The sequence below is a fragment of the Cricetulus griseus genome, chromosome 4 (assembly GCF_003668045.3).
Source record: "Cricetulus griseus strain 17A/GY chromosome 4, alternate assembly CriGri-PICRH-1.0, whole genome shotgun sequence".
NCBI classification, from domain to species: domain Eukaryota; kingdom Metazoa; phylum Chordata; class Mammalia; order Rodentia; family Cricetidae; genus Cricetulus; species Cricetulus griseus.
In genome coordinates, this window is record NC_048597.1 from 17,111,203 (window position 1) to 17,128,737 (window position 17,535).

Sequence of the window (17,535 nt, forward strand, 5' to 3'; positions counted from 1 at the left end):
TACCAGTTCTGCATTGATGCTGATTCCAAGAGACCCCCCCAAAAAAATACTGTGACCTTCCAGTTAAAGTAGGGACTTGGGAAGGTCAAGTACCTAATGGAGTTTTGACTGAAGTCTTACCATAGTAGCTCCAGTGGGTCCTCAAACATCTTCAGTCATTCCACCAGCCTCAGAGTATGTAATTGGGATAAATATACTTAGAAGTCAGAATTCCAATATGGGTTCCCTGACCAATGGAGTAAGGACTGTTACAGTTGGAAAGGCTAAATGGAAGCCTTTAGCATTGCCTCTGCCAGGAAAAATAGTGAATCAAAAACAGTATCACATCCCTGGAGGAAATGCCAAAATTAGTGCCACCAATTAAGGACATGAAAGATACAGGTTTCTGCAGGCTGCATGCAGTTCTCTGCCTCTACCTCCAGTAGTTCTTGTTGAACTCTGGGCCTCTTTTACCCTTTTGTAATCATTGTAATGTAATCATGTAATGGTGGGTATAGTGTGGTGTGATTTGGTGTGTGTGTGTGTGTGTGTGTGTGTGTGTGTGTGTGTGGCAATGTGTAGCAAGAGTAAATGTTAGCAATTAACTTTGGATTAGAATAACCTGTGGTTGCTAACAGCTAGCAAGAGAATTCAGCACTACATTGCGGTCAAGGAAACTGATTTAACTTGTGAACTTATTCAATAAATTCTGATGTTGAGGAGATACAAATGTGTCCACTTACATTCCAGGTGTGGTGTATTCACAGTGAGACAAGAGATTGGGAGAGAGTGGAGGGAGAGAGAGAGTTCTGTAACAGTTTCCTCCAATATTAAAACATTCCATCCTGCAGGAATTTAAAGAAGGGAAACCACTGAAAATAGTTCAGGAAGTCACTGAAACTGACCAGATTCACTAGACCCCTCCCTCCCAGAGTAAACCTTAAAACCTGAGAGTTCTCAGACAGAAGAAAGCTGCTCTACAAAGAAGTCTCTCTGATGAGCCAAGCTGCCAACAAGGCTCAACCAAGCTTAGCAATGCTGCAGACTCTCAGACCAGACCAGCTGCCTGCAAGAAGCAGAGACCAGCCAGAGCTGAAGAGGTTTAGACCAACTGAGTTACCAGGACAGGACACTCTCTAACCTGTTGAGCTGCCTGCAGGCTATGCAGTGTGCTCCAGGTTCCCAGCTCTGTAAACTGTCACCCACTGGAGTGGGCTTTTGTGATATGGTTATCTTTGAGTCGTTTCTGCTCCTGTAAGTAACCCCTCACCGGTATTCCTATAAGTAACCCTACTAAAACCCATTGGTTCACCAAACTGCACTTGGTGGTATCTGCACTTTGATCTGTTGTCAGTTCCCTACTGGAGTGAGTAGATTTGTGTGTTACATCTCCCTAGGAGAAGTTTTGCCTCTCCAAATTGTGTCTCTCCAAAGCCTGAGCCTCCCAACAATAATTCTAATTTAACCTGATTTGAATAGAATCCTAGCTTACCTAAAGGGAGTCCAAGTACAGAGTTGAGACAGTGTGAACACCTACAGACTACCTATTAACTGAGGAAACAGGACTTCTACAAATTAGCTGCAGATATGTAGTACTCAAATTTGAATTTTTAACTCACCACCTTTTACTACATGAGACCCTGTCTCAACCAACCCCTCCTCTCAAAATTTACAGAATGAATGTAGTATGCTTCTTTATAATATAGAATACAAATTTTGAGGGCATTAAAAAATTATAGCCTATATGTAGTAAAGAAAGGATCAGTTTATCTTCTTTATGGAACTATTGTTCTTCAAAAAGCTTTATGAAGTCACTTTTAGACTCCAGATTGTGACTACGTTTTCACATAAATATTAAATCAAATTATGCACGTAAGTGAAACCTGTAATGACACCTTAAAATGCTTTTCTGCCTGTCTGCTTGGAAATTATGCCTCCTGGAAACTCTAGTGTAATAATCTCATTAACTCTGGAATGTGCAATTTACTCATTGTCTGGTATACTCAAACCAAACAAGCAAATAATGCCCAACCATTATATGGGTTTCTCTTTCACGGAGTGCAACTCTGTATTTGTGTAGCCTCTAAACCAGCAGAAAGATGATAGAGGCCCATAGAGAAGGTAGCAATTAAACAGACGTAAGTCACTCTGTGCTTAATAAACCATCTATCCTTCCTTGAATTTCTTGGTGGTAACAATATGTCAACACACACACAGGTGATGACAGTTGTAGAACCGAGGTTAACTTATACTTAGGAGTTAATGAATTTCCATCTCTTTCACTTCAGATTTGAAGACCTAAATAGACACATTCTATCACACGTGACTGCTGACTCCTCTGTTTCCTGGAAAATACTGGTGTTGCTCTTCAGAAATCAAGTCTTGTCACTAGTGTGTTGTATTTACATTACCAGCACATTGGTTTGATACATAAATATCACATAAAGGAGATATATATATATATATATATATATATATATATATTATATATATAGTACATTTTAGTGCCTGTAGGGGAAGCTGTAGCCACACCTTCTTAGGGCGTGGTCAGGCACACCTGTAGCCAGCCCCTAAGAAGGCGTGGCTACAGCTTCCCCTACAATTGCCCATAATTCTGAGCGTTTCTTAGGTTCTAGTAAAAATGAATACACAAGTACAAGATTTACAGAGACCCAAACGCAGGATTTACTGATACAGTTTTTAAATATCCTTAACCATGAAAAATCTGTTTATTTCAGTCGATTCCTTTTCTTTAGATCTTCAGCATTTCATACTATTGTCTTCTTCTTCCAATTTCTGTTACTTCATAGTTTTCAGCTCAAAGGTAAAACAGAGTAGTGGGGCAAAAAAAAAAAAAAAAAAGTGTATTGAAATCACTTAGCTAGGCACGGTACCACACCCCTATAATAAGATCAGCACTCTGGAAGCTAAGCAAGGTGGATTGTCAACACCAGCAAGTCAGTCCCAGGCCAGTCCGAGATACACAGGGAACAAGGAAAGCTTGGGGGAGGAGCCCACAATAATTGCTATTCCAGCTTATACCTGAAATGTTCACCTCATGGATTGAATGGTCGGTCTCTGCTTTTTGATAGGTGGTGTAAACTTTAGGAGGTAGGACACCGACAACAAGAAGCAGGTCACTGGAGGGGTGACTGTGGAGGATGGACGTGGTCTCCAGCCTCTCTCTGCTCCCTCTCTCCATCATGAGGTTAGTGGTTTCCGTGTCGTGGTCCCACGTCACCACAGCGCTAGACGCATAATAGTCAAACACCATGAACTGAAATATCTGAACCCATAAGCTAATATATATATATATATATATATATATATATATATATATATATATATATATTAAGCCTGTGTTTGTCAGGCATTCTGTTAAAAAACGGCTAATCTTCAGTTTCCAGTGTAAATACACTGGGGCTGGTGCTCTAGAAACATGGTGAGGAACGGACTAGGTATTCCACGTTTTGTACCTGTATATGAATTTTTATCTAATTCCCCTTTATTCAAAGTGTCATCCATCTCAACACTGCTGGACGTCCCTTAACCCAAAGACCCTCCTTCCTCTCCCTCCCACTGCTGAGAATGGAGTCCTGCATGCTAAAGGTGCTCTAACCACTGATCTGTAATTCGGTCCCGTTTGCTGTAATCTTAATGTTTTCAGTAGAGATAAATGTGTATACTCTATCCTCTCTCTTTCACAAGTCTGCCATCAATTCAAGTGAAATACTCCTGAGAATGTTTATAAACTCTAAAGGTCGTGAACATCTTTCTATTTCTCCCAAATAATAATAACTTGAGCTACTTTAATTTAGAATGTAACCAACTTTTTTCTGTTCACCTTATAAATTATACATTGTTGTGTGCTGAATACTGTTAATATTCAGCTAGGTTTGTCAATGTGTCTCTGTTTACTATTTCATCTTGCATCTCAAATCGCTTCTAAGATCGGTTTCCTGTGTTAGGGATTATGTCCTTCACAAAGTCCTGAATTAAAGATCTCTTTAAAGTAAATATTGTTTAAATTGCTCTAAAAGTGTGTTATGTCTGACTGCTGGGAACACCTCAACAGTCAAATTCTTACTGAACGGTGCTTTTCTTACAGTGCGTCTACTGACAATGAAGATTAACTATGTAATAGGGGATTGACATCTGGAATCTATAGAAAGCTCAAATACTCAACAACTCTCTCTCTCTCTCTCTCTCTCTCTGTCTGTCTGTCTGTCTGTCTGTCTGTCTCTCTCTCTCTCTCTCTCTCTCTCTGTCTGTCTGTCTCTCTCTCTCAAACACACATACACACACACACACACACACACACACACACACACCAAAGAATGTGCATATACCTCAGACTCCCTTAAGAAATACAAATGGCCAGAACAAAACAATCTCTGATATTTTTGTGGGGTTCTTGTTTCATTTTGCTTTGTTTTTGCTTTTTTTTTTCCTCTTGTTGTTGGTTTTTTCGTTTTGTTTTGACTTTCATTTTTATGGTAATTTCTTCAGAGCTTTTTTTTTTTAAGTGTGTGTGTTTTGTTTGTCTTTATTTTGTGTTTGTTTCTTTGTTTTGAAAGAGACAGAGAATATAAAGTTGAATAGGAATGGAGGAATACTACCTAGTTTTATGTAAGACCCTTGACACAAAGTCAGAGTCATTAGAGAAGAGGGAGCCTCAAGTGAGAAAATACCTCTGTAAGACTGGGCTTTAGGCAAGACTGTGGGTCATTTTCTTAGTGATTGGTTAGGGAGTATCCATCCCATGGTGGGTGGTATCATCCCTGGGCTAGTGGTTCTGGGTTCTATATGAAAGCAGGCTAAGCAAGCCATGAGGAGCAAGGCAGTAGGCAGCACCCCTCCGAGGTGTCTGCATCAGCTTCTGCCTCCAGGTTCCTCCCTGCTTGAGTTCCAGTCCTGAAAAGAAATTTGATAGTAAACTCTACAAACAAAACTAAAAAGAGTTGCAGTGGCCAGTGTGTGACATATACTCCCTGGGGCATTTTGGGACTAGATGATTTCATGTTTGCCTAGAGCTTTGAGCACAAATGGATCAAAGATTCTTTGCTTATTCAGCATTCAACATGTTTAATTTATACCTGACTATAAATTTAAATATGATAGTAGTATACACATCCTCATCTACCTTTTACTGGTTGCTTTTTGGCTGGAGACAGCCACCAGTCTGATAGATAATAACAATGCTTCCCATTTATAGACAGTAAAACACCTTTCATCCAAGGAGTTAAAAGAACTCAACAATTATGACTCATTGTTCTTTATATTATCTGGATGAAAATGGGGCGGTGCCAAGTACAGGCCCTGCATTTCAGGAGTCGAGGTGCAGTGCACAGCAAGTGCCCCTTGTTTGATTATGCAGCAGCTAAAAGCATGTCTTCCTTCTCTGCAGAGGTTTCCAGGGGTTTCCTTCCACTTATGATAGAGGTAATGATTCTCAACTCTTACAAGACTAGCATTCCCTCCCTCTCCAAGCTCATCCACCATTACAACTGTGGCCACTGTGGATAGATACTTGACCTTCTGGATGCTAGTGACATCATCACTTTCCACATTTTGGATCCATTGTTTCTTCCTAAAGGAACAAAGACAAGTATCCTGGTTAAGTTAGATTCCACTCTAATTAGAGTTCTTAGACAATGAAGTACAGATTGTTCTAAAGAATCCAGGATTCAGTGGGATGAATTGGTGTTGTGTGAAGTTCTTAGGGAGCTTCCTGTAGGGCGCATTGCAACAGTTGCAGCCTCATACCTGGATGTATAAACTATTTAATTGTTTAGTATCTATTATTATGTAGCTCCCCTAACTGTAGGATCCATGAGTATAGAGAATGTGTCTGATTTCTCTTACCGTTGGAGCCTCCATGTTAGTTTAGTGCTTGACTCTAAATGTCAGCTCCAAACAGAGAAAATTAAGAGAATCAATTTTGATTTTTAGCAAAGAAATTCTTTGGAAGTTTAAGTCTAAATCTTCAAACTCCAACTTAAAACTGTAATCTAGATGCTAATTATTCTAATTTATTGTTCTGATATATTTGAATAGAGAAAACATTAAGATATTTCAACAACTTACTTAAAACCATTTAAAATCGAGTAAGATGGAAGGAGATAAATTAGAAAAGTAGTATACAGAGAAGAGCTCAGAAACCCAACTGAATCCATGGTCTGTGGTCACTCAGCTCCTAAGAAGCGACTCATGGTAGATTTTTCTGGGGCACCTAAGAGATTTTTAGAGCTGTCTGCTCTCTGGGCTTATTGGAGAGACTTGCTGAGAGTTGATGTCAGCGAAGCCTCAGGTCTATGGGGTGCTCAAGAGTAGACAAGAATCCCTTTTCTTCTTAAGTCAGTCTTTTCAGTTTAGTACAAAGGACCCTCCAATGTGCCGTGTTGCTGCTTCTTTCCTTTAGAACAGGGGCCTATCATAACCCTCTCTGTATTTTGGAAACCTCATCCCAAAGAGTGACAGGGAGGCAACTGAAGAGAGAGGGAGGAGCCAAAGAACAGAGTTCAATGAAGAAATTATTGCCAAAGTCCCAGTAAAAGTCAGTGCTATTGTGGCAGAGAATGGAGTTCGGGAAGGTATTTTGGAGGAAGCACTAGGAAAATTTGAGCCCACTTGAATGAAGACAGTGGGGACAGGAAACAATGGGAACTGTCTCAGGTTTCTAGGTTTGGGCAACTTGTGGATAAAGATGCTGTTAAGTAAAGAGGGCGGAGCAAGAAGAGCCGGTTTAGTGGAGTGCAAATGTTAGGTTCTCAGTGCCTGGGGGAATCCAAGTGTAGATACGACAAGAGCCAGACTGGCTGGGGATGCAGGCTTGGGAACCTAGATTGCACTCCTTTGAGGAATTAGTTTATTTTGTTTTGGTGGTAAATCTCAACATATCCCATGGCAACCATGATGCAAATGTGGTTACCTTGCCATGAAAGCTCCCAAACACCGCTTAGCCTGTATCTTTCCTGATAGAAATAACAAAATGCCATTCATCACACTGTTTCTTTTCCCTAGGGACTTGCATTAACTAGGCCAACTCCAATAAAGCATCTTTTCTTGCTCCAGCACAGAACTGGTAGCAAACAGACTTCTCTCTTCCCTTCTCAGTAACAATGGAGCAGCCCCTGTCCTGTGAACTAGCACTGTTTGCGGTTTTAGAAAGAACTGACTAACTACACTTTTAGCTCAAATGGGGCAGGGACAGTACTTCATATAGGAAAGCAATGGAGTGTGTGGACAGATGCTGTTGGCGATGGGCTGGAAAGCTGGAGTGAAAGATCTTGACAGGGAATAAAAGAGTGAATAGCAAGACTGATGAATGAGCAAGATGGGAAAGCACAGGAACCACACATCCCAGGTGGTTCTGGAGACCTTATTATTGAGTTTGGGAAGATGTCAGCCATGTGCTATGTTAATGAGCAACAAAGATGAGAGAGGAGGTGAAGTAGAGAGGAACTCAGAGCACCAGGACCAGTCAGAAGGGTGCTCTTCTTGGGACACTAGGGGATTCTCTGGCTACCATGGCCATTCATAAGAATATTTATTTAATTTAGGGTTGGTAGTAATAACAAGTCATAAAACAACCTCTGAAGAACTAGGTACCACTTCTGATGAAGGAGGAACTTTCTTACCATACAGTCTCTCTGCAGAGTTGACCTTGCCTGTGTCTGCTTCTTAGATTTAGTAGTCAGTTAAGTATTGCTTATTCTTAAGCCCCTGAAGCCAAATGTACCATATATATATATATATATATATATATATATATATATATATATATATGGCCACTGCTGTTCAGGACACTGAAGCAGGAAAGTGGCTTGTGTTCACAAGCTCAAGGCAAACCTGAGCCACTCAGAGAAACCCCCATTTAAAAAAAAAAGTATTATAAAGACTTAGAATGTGTCTTACCAGTAAAAGACACTTTAGTGACTGTCCGTTATGGCCTTGCCTTTATGTAAATATTACTGCTTAGAAAAACAAACTGGTTGCTTTTGTTCTTTGGGTTTCTAGTTTTTCTATTTATGTAGGTCGGGATTTTCTATCGGGACCACCAGTCTGTTCTGTCCCACCAGCCGGCTCCCAAGTAACCACACAGACACTTCTTAATTATAAATGCTCAGCTGATAGCTGAGGCTTCTTACTAACTAGCTCTTACATCTTAAATTAACCTGTATTTCTTGTCTACGCTCTACCGCATAGCAGTACCTTTTTTCAACATGGCATGTTCATCTCCCACTTCCTCTCCATCCAGCTGCCGACTCAACATGCCTCCACCCTTCTTCTCAGGGTCCTCTCAGTCTGGCTCTCCCACCTAACCTCTTCCTGCATAGCTATTGGCCAGTCAGTTCTTTATTAATAATGACAGCACCACACCTTCACAGTGTACAAAAGGATCATTCCATAGCATATTTCCCTACAAATGGGAAGCAATGTCAAGGCTATCACTGAAGAGAGATTAGTACTATTCTGTGGTGTCAGCGGATCAGACTCCAAATTTGACTGGAGGAATTAGGTGGTGAATGTGGGAATAGTAACTTAGAAACAATGACAACTTGAAAGTAGAAACTCTTAAAGTGACAAAGTACATTTAACATATTTAATTGTGTCAAGTGAAAATATTTAGGAGGTTATAGTTTATGGCAATTTTTTTTGTTTACTCAAGTAGAAATGAAGCATTCTGATTTGAGTAACTGGCAGTGCATTCCAGGCATATTCTGAACTCTTACTGTGATAGGCATTTTCCAAATGGTGTCCTTTAGATGTGTTAAGCCACATCTTTTAAAAAAAATCTTATTTAGTATAATGTTACACATTTCTTATCTGCTTGATTAAGGATAGAAATGGACCTTGGACAAATAGTACCAGCATATTCCACATTGCTCTCAACACATAGCTGATGGGGTCCAGAAATTCTTGTATGGATGCTCTACCATGCAGTAAAATTGCTTAATGGACAGGATAAAAGTCAAATTGACAAATATTGGCAACTCTAATAGAAACTCAGATGATAACTCAAAATGGATAATTAGATTTTTGCCCACAGAACTGCAAAAACCATCTGTCAAACAACAGGCATCCAGTTTCCCAGAGGCTGGCTTCTCTAACAGTAACCAATGCTCCTATTAATAATATCTTGAGAAGAACGAGATTGTGGAAGTGAGAAAGAAGAAAGACTGTCAAAATAAAACCAACCAGATCAGTTAAAGATTTAATCCCCCATGGTAATGCAGGTAAGCTTACTTTTCATCATTCATCTCATTTTTTTCTCCAATGCATGGGCAACTGAGCACGTCAGCATAACTGTGCTGAGCACAAAGGCTAAATTATTATGAGGATGAAAAATGCAATTTTCTATAAGCTACCACCACCTCTAATGTTCGATGGATGGTAGAAAGTTGGACTACAAAGTAGGGACTGGTGTGCTATCCAAAAAGGCATCAATGAAACATAAAGATGGATCTATCCAAGGACAGATACAGAATTGGGTCCATTTAGCAGACATTCTGATTTTAATATTGGGTTTGAATATAGATGAGCCAACTAATAACAAGGATATTTAATAGAACCAATGGAATGATGATTTGATTTTAGCTGAGTTCTCCCAGAATCTGACCCTCAGGTCCAGACAGGTTTAGAGGTAAGTTGGAAGGTGGTTTCAAGAAATACAAGCAGGGAAAGAGAAAGTGACAATGGAAAATTAGCCAGTAAATGACATTGGTAAGCAGGTTGTCTCTGTGGTCAGTCCAACTAGGAGACACTGGAATACTATACAATAGCCTTAGAGTTGTCCAATCTCAGGGAGGAGGAGCTGGGATATTAGTGCTCCAATTCCTTTCTGTCACTGATTGAAGGCTGTTCTCATCTGCCCTGAGGGAACTAACACTCCTGCAGCTAGAGAAAGCTTTCAAGCAGCTGGCCAGTAATTCTTACCAATGGGAAAAATAATAAACACCGAGTAGATATGAACCAGGTGTCTATAGCTCTTGCTGTGTGATTCTTGAAGGAGTGTGTGTGTGTGGTTATCAGTCACTTGTAGAATTTGGTTATGGCTGTGTATTTTCTTACTGCAAAATATAGTTAAGTACACATGTACTTAACTTGCATTCAATTTACTTGAACTTATATATGAAATACCAAAGAGTAGCTGCATTTGGGAATGTATAGACAACTTTTTTTACCTTGTCTCAGTGTGCTGCCAGATGAACACAGGGTGGTTGCGGCCAGCTAGGAAGTTATCCATCTTGGTCAGGCTTATGGGAGAAAGTATCATGACATGTGAAGGCAGCAACTTACTGTTATATGGAGCCACTGCGGTCTTGATGGCAGGAAAGACAGTAGTCTTCATAGAACTCAGATGCAGGGAGGAGAGAAAGCCAAGGACTCAGAGAGTGGGGTTAGGGTCTGGAAGGAGTTAGGAATTGGGAAAGAAGATGGATTTTCATAGAGTCATGGCAAGTACTCCTCAAACTGTTTTTCACTGATTGAATAAAGTGAAACAAGAAGCAGCTTGAGGGTCCTAAAATGACCAAAAAGCTAATGGATAAAAGTGACCAGAGCAAGTGCAATTAGTTATTCCTTTCTAACCTAAATTCGACACAAAACTGAACAGAAAACTCATGGTAATAAATACAGTTAACTTTCCAATCTCAAACACCCATCCTAAGTTTTTTTTTTTTTCTTTTTTTCTTTTTTTTATGGATGCAGTTAACATTCAACAATGGGATGTAGTCAGTCACTTCTTTTGGACTGGTCCAAGGAGGAGGTTGGAACACAGTCTTCAAGCCAGAGGTTCACACCCTGGGCATCGTGTAGTTTTCACCACCTCTTCAATAAGAGCCTTAGCAAACGCTTGAGGCACCTGCTGCTGTGCTCTCCCTACAGTGTGATCCTTGCTTTACTTCCTGTTTGTTAAAAGCTCTCTCACCCTGTCCTCTGCTCTCTGCTTCATTCTTTGGGAAGGTGTTCTAGGGGAGCCATCATCACCAAGCTTAAGCGCCTCATCTAAGGACAAGGAGGCATTTTCCAGTTCTCTCTCTACTAACAGTATAACCAAGGCACCATTGTAAAAATGGGAAGGGGGAAAGAAGGGACAATGAGAGAGAGATTGAGTGAGAGAGTCCTAGAGGCAAGAATATCTTTCTTAAATTTGGTGAAATATGAACTTCAATATGATGCTAGTAAAACCACTCAATATTCCTGTAAGAACAGCATGCTAATCTATTTCGCTTTCCATTTTGTCTGTTAAGTAGTAATATGATACCCTACGACTCCAACTTCAGTAGATAGAAAATGATATGACAGTTGTTTTTCCTCCTAATTCTTGTCAGACAAGTAGATTTCCTCCTTCCTGCTATCACTTTCTAGCATGGTTATATTGGTGACTGCAAGAGGAGGGTTTCCAGGCCTTGGAAAAGGAACTATTGAAACAGTATCCACAACTGCTACTATGTTACCAAGACATTGGGGGAAAAAAAGTAACATAAAACGAGTAAGCATAGTTCACCATTCCTGCCTCTGGGAAAGAGGGAGACTTTCTGGCTTACCAGTTAGATTTCTGGGTTAGCACAGAATGTCCATGACATGACAGGCAGGTCTTCTTACTTTGTCAGGGAGAAGGTATCAACTGCATATTCTAAATGGAGTTTTCCTGTCCTAACCTCCCAGTCCCAAATAACTAACTCAGAGATGGAATATGAATTATAAATGCTCAGCCAATAGCTCAGGCTTGTTAACTAGCTAACCCTTGAATTTAAATGAACACACTTCTATTCATCTATGTATTGCCATGTGGCTCATGGCTTTACCTGTACTCTCGTATGACTTGTTTCCTGGCCATCAAGTCATACGACAACCCCCTGACTTGGCCTTTCCTCCTCCCATCATTCTCTCTGTGTCAGGCTGTCTTGCCCAATCTTTTCTTGCCCTGCTATCAGCCAATCAGTTATTATTATTATTATTATTATTATTATTACTATTATTATTAACAACGAGCATAATCCACAGCAGCATGTCTTCTGTGGCTTACAGAGATTATGGCTTACAGAGAACCTAGCGATCTACTTACAGAGTTTTCAGTATAAAGATACACAAGCAGGGTAGATAGGCAGCACTGACTAGAAAGACTCTTTCTCTTCATGTTTGAGACAGGATAGATATCATAAAACAAGGCTTAAGGATGCAAGAATGCTAGTTTTGTTTCCCAAGCAGACTTGCTGTAGCAAAGAAGAATATTGATGGTAGAGTGTATGATCTACATGGTTCTCATTTGGCACATGAGTTACCAGATAGGAAAATCAATTTTGCACATGGAGTGTATGAGTATTTCAGAATGTTGAACTAGAAAATGGTAGGAATCATTCCTACTTCTCAATTCATTTAAATAAGGGAATCAATTATGGCAAAGAAAAAACAAACATAGATAAGTAGGAAGATTTTTCCATCCACCAGTTCTTGATAAACAGTGTTTGTGGATCCTCACCAACTACTTTAACAAGCACAATGTCCTCCAAGTTCTAACACCAATTCCTTAAAGCTGACCTCATGTCCAAGGTGTTTTAGCCTTTGGTTTAGAGTATAAGTATTTTGCGAGTGTGTGTGTGTGTGTGTGTGTGTGTGTGTGTGTGTGTGTGTGTGTGTATGTGTGGCAAGTTTGGTATCTCTACTAGCCCTTAGTCATTTGAGGAGAGATGTACACACAGGAATGACTGAAGACAGTGTGGCCATGTTGCAGTTCAGGTCCTTCAAGGAGTTGATGTCATGAAAACAATCTAAATACTCATTGACCAAAAAACAAAGAAAATATGATATATATACACAACAGGATCTTATTCTACTATGAAAAAGATTGAAATTCTATCATTTGTGGCAGTCCAGATGTATCTGGAGATCATGGACTATGTTAAGAGAAATAAGCCAGACACAGAAAGACAAATACATCATGATCTCACTCATAGTTGTCATCTGGAAAAATTGATCTCATAAACGTTGAAAGCAGATGCATTGTTAGCAGAGGCCACACATACACACACACACACAGAGAAAGAGAGAGAGAGAGAAAGAGAGAGAGAGAGAGAGAGAGAGAGGAGAGGAGAGAGAGTTGGCAGTATTGATCAGTGGGTAGCTATTAAGTTACAGTGAGAAAGGGCAAAGTTCTGGTTTCCTGTTGCAGGATAAAGTGACTGTCGAGAACAATAACATACTGCACTTTTCCAGAAGCCATAAGAAAGTATTTAGAAAGTTTTCACTGCAAATAAGCCATTAATGTTTGTTGACACAGATATGGATTAAAATGTTATACACAGCATAATCTACGAAAAGATTACATTTTGCTCCATGGTCATGTATAATTTTATGCTTTTGTCCATGATCATGTATACTTTTATGCTTTTGTGTGCCAGTTAAAACATATTTTATTAAAAAGTAAAATAAAAAATAGAAAAAGATAACTTGATATTAACTGATGCCCAAGGTTGAATGCACACCATTCCCCATGCATACACACAAACAAACAAAATCTCATTTCAAAGTTGTGATTTTTTTCTCATTTGTAATTTTGCCTTTTAATTTAAAAAAGCTTTGAATACTTTAAAGGAAAATGATCATTTAAAATTTCTCTTATCTCTATTTTAATTTACACATTTTAATGAAAGTGACCATCATATTTTATAGACTTTCATCATCAAATTTGTTTGTCAGTTTATTTTACCTTGTTTAATTCCTGAGATTATTACTGGCAATAGATGATAAATGCCAAAAATCCTCATTATGATGACAACTGTCTTAGTTATTATTGTGTTGCTGTGAGGAGACACCATGACTAAGGCAACTTACTGAAGAAAGGAGTTAGTTGGGGGCTTGCTTACAGTTTTAGAGGGTGAATCTATGGCCACCATGACCAGGACTGTGGAAGCAATCAGGCATAGCATTGGAGCAGTAGCTAAGTGCTTGCATCATATGTACAAGATAGAGACACAGAGAGAGAGAGAGAGAGTAGAAGAGAGATGGAGGGGAGAGAGAAGGTGAAGGGAGGGACTGACTTGTACTTGTCATGGTTTTTTTTTTAACTAAAGCCAGTAAGACACCTTCTTCAACAAGGTCACAACTCCCAATTATTCCCCAAAAGTTATCACTAACCGGGAATCAAGCATTCAAATATATGAGCCTATAGGGGCCTTCAAATATTCTCATTCAAGCCACTACAACAATATTGTGGTTTTTTTCACAGTGAGAATGTGACAATGGCTTGATACAAATAATGTCATTTGCAATTAATTAGGTCTCTATGCTATTAATGATGTAAAGACCAGTGAAGGCGGAGATGTGGCTGAGTGGTCCAAGGTGCCAAAGACCAATGAGGATACCCAGTTATTTTCCTTTTTGTTTCCTTTTTTTCTATGTAAAGGAAAACATTACAAGATAATGGTGTGATTATCTGTGTTATTTTAAACCATCCTAGCTTTGCCTTCATTAAACAGTTGTTGCATGTCAATACATTTAAAGAATTTGAATAACTATCCCAACACAATTCTTCACAGACCTTGAAAGAAAAATTCTCAACTTTATATGGAAAAACAAAAGACCCAGGATAGCCTAAACAACCCTGTACAATAAGGATCGTCCAAAGGCATCACCATCCCAGACTTCAAGCTCTATTATAGAGCTATAGTCCTGAAAACAGCTAGGTACTGGTACAAAATAGACAGGTAGACCAATGGAAACCCTGATATAGACCCACATACCTACACACACCTGATTTTTGACAAAGAAGCTAAAATTATACAATGGGAAAAAGAAAGCATCTTCAACAAATGGTGCTGGCATAACTGGATGCTGGCATGTAGAAGATTGCAGATAGATCCATACCTGTCACCATTCACAAAACTTAAGTCCAAATGGATCAAAGACCCCAACATAAATCCAGCCACCCTGAACCTCTTAGAAAAGAAATTGGGAGGTACCCTTGAACGAATTGGTACAGGAGACCACTTCCTGAATATAGCGCCAGTAGCACAGACATTGAGATTGACAATTAATAAATAGGACCTCCTGAAACTGCCTTCTGTAAGGCAAAGGACACAGTCAGCCCACAGAGTGGGAAAAGATCTTCACCAACCCCACATCTGACAGAGGGCTGATTTCCAAAATATACAAAGAAACTCAAGAAGTTAGTCACCAAAATAACAAATAATCCAATTAAAAAGTGGGGTACAGAACTAAATAGAGAATTCTCAATAGAGGAATCAAAAATGGCTGAAAGACACTTAAGAAAGTGCTCAGTATTCTTAGTTATCAGGGAAATGCAACTCAAAACAACTCTGAGATACCATCTTGCAACTGTCAGAATGGCTAAAATCAAAAACACCAATGATAGTCTATGCTGGAGAGGATGTGGAGAAAGAGGCACACTCCTCCACTCTGCTGGTAGGAGTGCCAATTCGTACAGCCACTTTGGAAATCAGTATAGAGGACAAGATCTCCTGAGCTAATTGGGATCATGGGGGGAGGGGAGAAGGAGTTAGGAGAAAGAGATGGGGAGGAGGAGAGAGGAGGACATGGGGGAGTGGGAAGATCAAGTCAGGGGAAGAATAGAGGTGAGCAAGAAAAGAGATACCATTATAGAGGGAGCCATTATAGGTCTAAAGAGAAATCTGGCACTCGGGAAATGTCCAGAGATCTACAAGGATGATACCGACTAACAATCTAAGCAATAGTCAAGAGGCTACCTTAAATGCCCTTCCCCGATAATAAGATTGATGACTACCTTATATGCCATCCTAGAGCCTTCATCCAGTAGCTGATGGAAACAGAAACAGACTCCCACAGCTAAACACTGAGCTGAGCTCTGGAATCCAGTTGCAGAGAGGGAGGAATGATGAGCAAGGGGGTCAAGACCAGGCTGGAGAAACCCACAGAAACAGCTGACCTGAACAAGGGGGAGCTCATGGACCCCAGACTGATAGCTTGGAAACCAGCATAGGACTATTCCAGACCCCCTGAACGAAGATGTCAGTTTGGAGGTCTGATTAATCTATGGAGCCGCTGGTAGTGAGTGGATCAGTATTTATCCCTAGTACAAGAATGGACTTTGGGAGCCCACTCCACATAGAGGGATACTCTCTCAGTCTAGACACCCGGTGGGGGGTGGGGTCTAGGCCCTGCTCCAAATGATGACAGACTTTTAAGAACCCCCATGGAAGGCCTCACCCTCCCTGGGGAGCAGAAAGGGGATGGGATAGGAGGCCAGTGGGAGCAGGGAGTGAGAGGGAACTGGGATTGACATGTAAAACAAGCTTGTTTCTAATTTAAAGAAAAAAAATAACAACAACAACAAAAACAGTTTGATTTACTAAAAATAACCTGTCAATTCTTCTCTTTCCAAACTGAATATCATAGCCAAGGTTGGAAAGGAAGTTGACTGGGCCAAATCCAAATCCCAGCTCCAGGAGGCATATATGAAGCATGAACAACAGGAAGTAGCTTCTGCTAACATGAAGGTCATTTTGTGCTGTGTCATTTTCCTTAGCAGTCTTTAGACCCATCATAATCCACAGCTCCATAAATCTGTCTGCAACACTCCTGGCAAAGAGAGTAATTTACAAGTGATTCATGGAAAATATGTGAGGTATATGCAGAGCTTTATAATTAACACAGACAGCCATTGTGTAGCTAGCTTCTACTGACCTCTACTTTTGCATTGGCACTGTAGACGTTTGTAATGTATGTTTTTCCTTCCTTTTTACACAGAACTTACTGTTATCTTCATTTTAGAGGAAAACCAAAGCCAGTGCTTTCAGCATTCTCTCTAATTGTTTGAAGTCTTATTTTTATGCAAGCAATAAATGCATATGTAAAAGTGAACTAGATCAAATTGATCATGGGAAATATTTTTTACTCTCCCTAAGATGATTTTGAAAGAATAGCTGGATTCCCCATGGATCATGGGATTGGACCCAGGTGATGGGGAATGTACTGTGTATGTTTATCTTATTGATTGTTAAATAAAGTTCTGTTTGGCCAATGGCAGCAAGTTAGACAGGACTAGGAGTCAAAGAGGATTCTGGGAAATGTAGTAGAGAAGTGGTGATCCAGGCAGGAAATGATAATGAGATTCATATCTAAGCAAGGAAACAGGAAGGGTCCCCTTTTTCCTCTTCCTCCTCCAGCAGCACAATGTGATCCACTGGCAAGGAGGGATGTCAATAAGGCATCTGATAAGATAAGTCTTATAAAATATATAGATTTATGATAATTAAGACTGAGCTAACAGATGAGAATCCTAGTCATTGGCCAAGCAGCATTGTACCTAATATGTCTCTGTATTATTTTGTCCATCTACGCGGCGGGCAGAACTCAGGTGGCTGGTGGAGACCACCCACATGGCGGTAGGGCTCACGAGGCTTTTGGCAGAAAGATTTATCTTAACATCCAGGGAGGTACCAAGTTGTGGCACCTTTTCCCCAGAGGCTTACCCTAACCCTGAGTTTCTTAAGGGAAATGTACATAGAATACAAAAAAGTACAAATTGTACAGTGAGACAATTTCAGCTAC